Source organism: Cyanistes caeruleus, chromosome 20 (genome assembly GCF_971803275.1).
Source record: "Cyanistes caeruleus chromosome 20, bCyaCae1.hap1.1, whole genome shotgun sequence".
In the NCBI taxonomy this organism is placed as follows: Eukaryota; Metazoa; Chordata; class Aves; order Passeriformes; family Paridae; genus Cyanistes; species Cyanistes caeruleus.
In genome coordinates this window covers 2,003,310-2,011,402 of record NC_141720.1, presented here as the reverse complement: position 1 = coordinate 2,011,402, position 8,093 = coordinate 2,003,310, and positions in this window count along the sequence as shown.

The following is an 8,093-nucleotide window of genomic DNA, read 5'->3' as shown; positions in this document are numbered from 1 at the left end:
ATGAGTGTCTGTGCTTGGGAGAGGCAGAGTAATTTTGCCTGCAGATGTCTTCAGAGCAGCACAACTGTGACCTTACACTCAGAGATTTGTGACAGAGGTGCTGTGGAACTGCCAGGAGCAGAAATCCCTTCCCCAGTCCAGGGAGGATCCAGGAGGAGTCAAAATAATTCAGGAGAGGGTTGAGACTTGTTGCTGGCTCCACCTCTGTAGAGAAATCATTTTCTCACTCACCATTTAGATTTTATTTATTTACCAGCTTTTTTTTTAATGGGAATCTCAATGGTATTTAGGAGCAGAAAGTGGATGATGGGAGGGGCAGTTCTAGCTCAGGTTGTACAATCACAGACTGGTTTAGGTTGGAAGGGACCTTAAAAACCATCTTGTTCCACCCCTTAGGGACACCTTCCCCTAGAGCAGCTTGCTCCAAGCCCATCATCTGGCCTAGATGCAGGTCCAGGCTGGAAATTCAGGAATGGCCATTATGCCCTCAGACTGAGGCCAGCTTTCTCCTTCAGTGTTTGACTCCTGATGGCAGCAGGGGAAGGGATGTGCTGCAGCAGAGCCAGCCTGAGGCTCAGCCCCTCTTCTCCTCTTCCCAGCTGGCAGCACTTCCCTCTTCTCCAGAGCAATTCCCTGATCATTCCCTGTGTGTGTGGAGCACACCCTGCAAACCCTTCATCCTCTGAAACCACAAAACCGTGGCCACTTATTTTGTGCCTCCAGCCCCTTCCCTTTCAGGGAGCAGGTGGGATGAGCCTGAGTGTCCGTGTGCCACAGCTGTGGCAGAGCTGGAGTGTCCCCACGTGCCCAAGTGGCTGCTGTGCTGTGCTGGGCTGGATCTGCTGGATTATCCACGTCACAGCCCTGCAGTGGCCCTGCTGCCTCTTAGCACCAAGTTCAATCCCTGAGAGACACAGCCCCTCTTGCTCCCTTTGCCTCCACGGAGGGAGGTTGTTCTTCCAGTGAGAGAAACCTGGCTGGGCACGTTCAGCCTCTGGAAGTGGCTCTGGAAGCAGCTTGGGCTGAGCAAAGCGGGGAACTCCAACACCTGGGAAGAGATTCCAAGTGGGGCTATGCAAAGGGTGTTTAACATTCTCAGCAGCGCTGGCTGCAGGGTGAGCTGCTCCTCCTGCATGGCTGGGAGCTCAGGGAAGGCCACAGAGGCAGCTCCTGGGGAAGGAATAACATCATTCCCTACAATAATCCTGCTGGCTTTACCTCCTGCATCTGAAGTGATGAGATCAGGTGCCATCTAGTGTAAACCCTTCCTCCTAATGCACATCAGACTCCATCCAGTTATTTCTGTTATTTCTTCCTTTTCCTACTTTGATATGCAAGCTCTGAAACCCTCAGCTGCTGCAACAAAAGCAATTCAGCCCTTTCCCAGGAGATTCTGCAGCAAAAACCTCACTAAGTCCTCCTGGTGCTGTCTGCAGTGCTAAAGAGAGGGCAGGAGAAAGATCCTACACCAACATCTATTCCACAGCTGGGGAAACCAAGCAGGAATGGGATGGGATGGGCTGTGGGGTTTAGTCTGTGGCTGGGGGATGGCACAGCTGCTCTGTGCCCCTGGACAGATCTCCTGCACAAAGGTTGTGGAAATGTTTTGTTGCAGGGAAGAGTGAATGTTCAGCCTGTGCTGGACTCAGAACATGTTCCCTCCTCTTGGACAGGGCGGGTTTGTGGCCATTTCCATGTGCTCAGCCCTGGGTTTCAAGGCATGAGAGCAGATTTCACAGCCCTCCCAGCCCTGCTGAGTGACCCCACCAGCAGGTCACTGGGCAGCGAGGGCAGAAGGCTGGAACTCCCCTCTGAGAGATGATACAAATCCAGCAGGCACAGATCAGTGCAGGAGATGTCTGTAAATATTTATTCTTTTCACTCCTGCCAGTTGACTTTAAGAACCTTTGACTCCTCGTGCTGCAAAGGTGTTTTGTGCTTATTGAGCCGGAGTGTGGCTGCTCATCCAGAGGTGCACGGCCCCAAACTCCCTCCTTGGGCAAAGGTGCTGGAAAATACTCGGTTTAATTCCAGTCTGAGGTGTAAAGTCATGTGGAAAATTAGGGAAGAATTGAATGTTGCCAGCAGGGGATTGATTCCTCTTTCCTGAGGACACAGGGAAGGGCTGGGGCTCTGTCCGGGTGTGAGAGCTTGGCTTGGAGCAAATCTCCCGCATCTGCAGCTCCCAGGACAAGGCAGCCCTGCCTCGGGGGAGGAGAATGAATATTTAAAAATGCAATCAGAGTCATTGGGGAAATGTGACAGGATTTAAACGATGACATAACACGCTTGTCTTGTCTTTGCTGCCGGTGCTAATGAGCACGAATTGAGAGCATTAGCGATTTATCCATGGCATTAGAGCGTGTGAGGCAGGGGAGCGCAGCCACTTCTCCTGCCCGCTGCTCTGCACTTACTCAGGCTTTACCACAGCACTGCCCATCACCTACACATGCTTGTAGATGGATTTTATCTCCCTTAGAGAAGCCCGAGTGATTTTTTCTGTCTTCTGGCAAGTTTCAGAGCTGTGATGACATCTCTGAGAGGGTTTTTTTGATCTGTTTTCTCTTGGCCATTTGCTACTTTAGGAGAACTTTAAGCATTCAGAACAGATTTTCTTTTTTTTTTTGATTGTTTGTTTGCTCGCTCGTTTGTTACAACTAACATTTGTTCTCCCCAAAACCTCATTTCTGTAACAAAACCGGAAAGGCTGGGCTGGAAGCAAATAAAAACCTGCAGAGAAGGGACCCAGGATTCAAGCTTGTCCTGCCTGTTTTCCCTGTCTCTCCAAGTTGGCCACAGTGTGATGGGAGCTGGGTGGGAATGGAGCCAGCCGAGCTTCTTGGGCAGGAGATTGGGCCTCTGACACGTCCCAGCCTCTCCCTGATGGTAGGAAATGAATTTTGGAAAAACAAATGGCCAAAATGATGGATGAGAGGTCTTTGCCCCACTACATTTAATCGATGGCAGCAGGTATTTATTGCATTATATACTACAAATCTATAATGATTAGTACCTCATTAACCTTTTCTTTTCTTTTGATTGTCTTCCTGCAGTGTTGTAATAAGGGAGGCCGGAGCTCTGCATCCTTCTTCAGCCTGGCAGGGATGGCTTTGCAGGCTGGAGGAGATGAGAGCGATGCTTTGGATGAAGAGTGTGACCCTGCAGCCACATCACCCTCTGAGTGATGGAGGAATCTCGGTGTAAATCATCCCCACCAGGGGAGATGCTCATGGGAAGGTTCCAGGCTCACAAAGATCTCAGTCCTGTGTATTCCTGTGGCAATGGTTGAACGGGGAGCAGAACTCCCAGCCGTGCAAAGCTCAGCTGGGGAATTGAGGATGAATTTCCCGGTGCTCTGGCAACATTTCAGGGCTGTCACAGCAGGAGTGAGCTGCTCCCTGGGGAATTTTTGGTGTTGCACTTTCCCCTGGGACACAGACAATCTCTGGATGGATGCACAGGGAAAGGAACAGTCTCAGTGAGGAGCTGTATGGAGCACTTTCTGCACTCTGGTTTATCCCCCCAAATCTGCGCAATCAGACCTTGGAGCTGAGTTCTCCTGCTGGCAGGGCTGAGTTGTGCTCCTGATGCAAACTGCAGGGATAGTTTGTACCACTGCAGTCACTTCCACCACTGCAGAAATGCTTGGGAAGCTGGCCCGTAAATCCTGCCAGACTGACAGCCTTTCACACCCAGCAGACTGATAAATGTATTTGAATTAGATAAATGTTTTCAAATGAGATAAATACTTTCCAATTAGGTTAGCTCTGTGTGAGTTTATCAATTCCCAGTGTGAGTGAAGCCCCTGACTTTCCCACCTGCTGGGAGGCTGAACACGTGCAAATGAGCTCTGCAGTGCTCAGGTCTGATGTGAAATTGTTGGATATATTAACAGAGCTCTTCAGAAAGGGACTGTACTTCTCCCAAATTCATTCGGTACTCCCCTGACATAAGGACGTGGAGCTGCTGGAGTGAGTCCAGAGAGGACTGTGAAGGTGCTCTGAGAGCTGGAGCCCCTCTGCTCTGGAGATGGAGAGAGCTGGGGGTGCTCACCTGGAGAGGAGAAGGCTCCATGGAGAGCTCAGAGCCCCTGCCAGGGCCTAAAGGGGCTCCAGGAGAGCTGAAGAAGGGACAAGGGATGGAGGGACAGGACCCAGGGCATGGCTCCCAGTGCCAGAGGACAGGGCTGGATGGGATATTGGGCAGAAATTGCTCCTGGCAGGGTGGGCAGGCCCTGGCACAGGGTGCCCAGAGCAGCTGGGGCTGCCCCTGGATCCCTGGCAGTGCCCAAGGCCAGGCTGGACAGGGCTGGGAGCAGCCTGGGATGGTGGAAGTTGGGTTGACCTTAAAAAGCATCTTGGTTCAACCCCCTGCCATGGGCAGGGACACCTCCCACTGACCACTAAACTTCACCTGCCCCACCTCAGGACAGTCAGCCCTCAGAACAGGCTCCGTGTCCTTAAACAACCAAATGGAACAGCCAAAGTGGCCAAATCAGAGAGCAGGCACTAAGCTGAGGCTGTGCCAGCAGCAGCTCTGCCTGTCCATGACACCCAGGCCCACATCGTGACTTAGCCATGATTTGTGCTGGGCATTAAAAGGAAAAAGAAAAAAAAGCTGATGACGCAAGTGGCTTTTTCTTTCAGGCATTTCAAGCAGGACTGGAGAGTGCATAAGTGCAAGAAATTGCCGGAGAGGGGAGGAGGATTGCAGCTCTTAAATCATCTGGCTCTGCGATGCAGGGTTACACTCAGTGGTGTTGGCACCGTGGAGAGATCACTGCAGGCAAATCAGGGGGGAACTTCTGCTCCCTGGAAAGGCTTTTTCATCAGAAAATGGAGCAAATGTAGGTTTGTTTGAATGTGAATTGCTTTGACTTGGGGTTTTGGTAAGTGTCACAGCATTCCAATGGCTTGAAATCAAAATATGGCTGGGAATACAGGTGAAACTATTGCTGTGTTTGATTTGATTAAGTTTAATCCACACTACCTAAATGACTGATTAACCCTGTAGTTACAGGAATACCCATGGAAACATTTGGGTTTGGTGCTAAAACTCTCATCTTTGATGTTCTCTTGCACAATGGAAACCACCAAATTTCCACTCAATAGAAGCTGTTTCAGGCTGGCTTTGCTTAGGTACAGTCTGAGTGTGGCACTGAGCTACAGGAGATTTGTAGATATGCAGATATAAAAGGATTTAAAGAGTGTCAGAGTTTCCTACCCCCTCTGCCTGCTTAGACCCTGCTCTTCAGGATCTGCCCCAGCTGGGATGTGTCAGACTGAACTCGGTCTGATGAAACACAGCAACCTCCATTCACTGGAAACTTTCCTGTTGCGAGTGGTTTATGTTCATAATGCAGAGCTTAAAAAAATCTCCCTTGAAATGATGATTTCTCACTGCTCCTACAGCTTTCCTTCAAATCCAACTTCTGCCTGTTATATCTGGGGCTGAAGAGATGTAGCATGAGTCTGCTCCCTGCACGGTGGGGAGCTCGTGCCTGAACTGTGCTGGATTCAGCTTTGCTGCAGGAGGAACGGTGCTGGAAGCCAAGGCACCCAGGAATTCTGCTGGAAAACCCTCTGGATGCTTTTCCCTCTGCGCTGGCTCCTTCTGTGAGCACTCAGCTGCAGCACTCAGCTGATTCCTGCACATGTCCAAGCTGTGCAAACCAGCCTGGCCAGGGCCAGAGGATTGGGAGCCAATCTGCTAAACAGGGATTTAGCCAAGAGGCAGCCCCGAGTGCCAGCCCTCTCCTAATGCTCCCTTAAGCAGCACAGGCAGCTGCTGCTTCCTCCCTGGCCCTCCTCAGAGTTCACCTCAGTCCTTCAACTGCAGCTAGGCATTTCCAACCAGAATTAGGTTTTCTTGGCTTCTTGCTACAGTGCCTTTTAATTAGGAGCACAGCTGCTCTGGAAACACGGAGCTCACTTTTCAAAGAGTGCCTCTGGAAAGTGATTACAGTGGATTAAAGCGGAAAGGTTAGGCAATTTATTCAGGTGGCACTTAGCAAACGCTTTGGATTATTTTGTGCTGCAAGGATGATTTAAAAACTCACAAGAATAACACCTTTAGGGCTCCTGCTGGCCTTAAGGGACTCTGCTGGGCAAGGTGGAGCTGAAAGCTGGGAATGAGCAGTGCCCACTGCTGCAGTGTGAGCGTGTGCTGAGGTCCCATTGCCAGTGTCTGTCAGGTCCCCCCAGTTCACAAAGGTTCAGTTCAGGAGTTGTCCCAGGAATGATTGTGGACTCTCAGCGTTCATTAATCTTGCCTCCAGAGGATGTTTGTGGTGCTGTTTGAACCTGGCATTGATCCTCTGCCCTGAGCACTTGCTGCCAGCTCCCCCCTGGCAGAGCTCCCTTTGAAATCATCACAGAATCACTGAGGTTCAAAAAGACCTCCAAGATCATCAAGTCCAACCTTTGACTGATCCCCACCTTTGCAGTGGATGGGGCATCCCAAGGATGAGCAGTGTCTGCTGCCAGGGCTGTAGTGGCAGCAAGAAAACAGAATTATTCCCAAATGCAGCTCCTCTGTGTGTTTCTGCTGAAAAAGAAACTGGATTGGAGTTGTTCTGGGACTGGGAAACTGACTTTGTGATATTCTGGAGTAGTGGTCAAAAGATCAGGGCCCAAGTGGCACCACTGGGCAGCTGTGGCCACGGAGCAGCCCTGGTGGCTCTGGGCACTGCTGGGCTCTGCTGAGGAGGGGAGCGATGGATCCAGGCTGGAGCTAGCACAGAGCAGGGGCAGCTCTCACTGCATCTGCTCCTCTTCACACGTTTGGAGTCTTCGTGTAGGATTAGAAAAGGCTGGAGGAGCTCAGACACTGCGCTGGTGGGAACAGCAGTGCTTTAAATAGAGGAGTCTGAGCAGGACTGAGCACTAACATCACGTCTGAGTGCAATTCAGAGACTTGCAGTACCTTGTTTGCCCTTCTCTCACTTTGTTTGGCTGATGTAGGCGCATTTTTGGTTTTACTCGCTTCTCTGTCCTATATTGTCCCTTTTCTTTCCAGTAATGTTGACTGTTCCATCTGCTTATTTATCAGCCACAGTTTGAACGCGAATTTCAATTAGCAATCTGCTTTGTTTAGTTTTGTTTTAAACAAGGCATTGAGAGCTCCAACAAAGCTTTAATACATAAAGCTACTTGTAATGCAGCTGTTTAAACTCTTCCATCATATCCATGAACAAAATGAATTCTACTGCTATCAAGATGCATCTGATGAATTAGGTTTAATCCTCCTCTACTGTAGCAGATGGAAGGTACTTCAACAAAGACAGAAAGATTTCAAATGACTGAGATGGAAAATGGTCTTTGCTCAGTGCTCCAGAGACAGAAAAGAAACTCAAACCTCACGTAGTAAGAAATAATTCATCCAGCAACCAGAAAAGCAGTCCCTGGATTTCTGCACTGATCCTGATGCTTCTCTTTTGGGTCTGAGGTGACAAGTTATGGGTGTGGAGGCAGAGAAGAGGGTGGCTACGTGTGCAGGAGCATCCCAGGTGGGAACGTGCTTCCCTGAATCCCTCCTATCCAGGTTTGCAATCCCGTGTGCCTGAGGCCCTGCCAGCTTGGATCTGGACCACCAGCATCCCTCACGGGAAGGGTTCCCTGTGGTGCTTGTGTTTGCTAAACGAGGAGGGGTTAATTGGTGTGAGTTCAACATCACAGAGTGGTTTGGGTTGGAAGGGACCTTACAGATCACCCCATACCACCCCAGCCATGGCAGGGACACCTTCCACTGTCCCAACCCCTGTCCAGCCTGGCCTTGGGCACTGCCAGGGATCCAGGGGCAGCCCCAGCTGCTCTGGGCACCCTGTGCCAGGGCCTGCCCACCCTCACTCAATTCTAAGAACAATTTTTTTCTAAGATCTAATCTAAATTTCTCCTTTTCAAAAACTGCTCCCCCAATCACATATTCCTTCAACACCCTGTCAGTAACAAATTCACTATCTGAATTTTGTTGAGGTGTGGTTAAAACAAAGCCCGTGCTGAGCTGAGCTGGTGCATCCCCAGCACCACAACTCAGCAGTTCCCGTGCCCAGCACTGCGAGGTAACAACAATCCCACACCTGGCACGCCAGGCAA